Genomic DNA, 270 nt, shown 5'->3' with positions numbered 1-270 from the left:
AGAATTACGACATAAGGAACTGTAGCGCGCTCTACTGCACTGCGGACAAGAAAGGCATTCACGATCGATTACTAGGCCTCCTTGGACGGTTACTAGGCCTAAACACACACTGGAGAGGTTTTCCACGAGGCTTAGAGGAGAGAATACTGATGGCAAAAACTATTGCACATGTCTACGCGGTAATGTATTCATTGAATGTACTCGCACGCACTTAAGCTTAAAATTATGTATACCCACACGCAAACACACACACGCGCGCACGCAGCTCCG

Source organism: Penaeus monodon, chromosome 19 (genome assembly GCF_015228065.2).
Source record: "Penaeus monodon isolate SGIC_2016 chromosome 19, NSTDA_Pmon_1, whole genome shotgun sequence".
NCBI lineage: Eukaryota > Metazoa > Arthropoda > Malacostraca > Decapoda > Penaeidae > Penaeus > Penaeus monodon.
Note: the sequence above shows the minus strand (reverse complement) of the source record.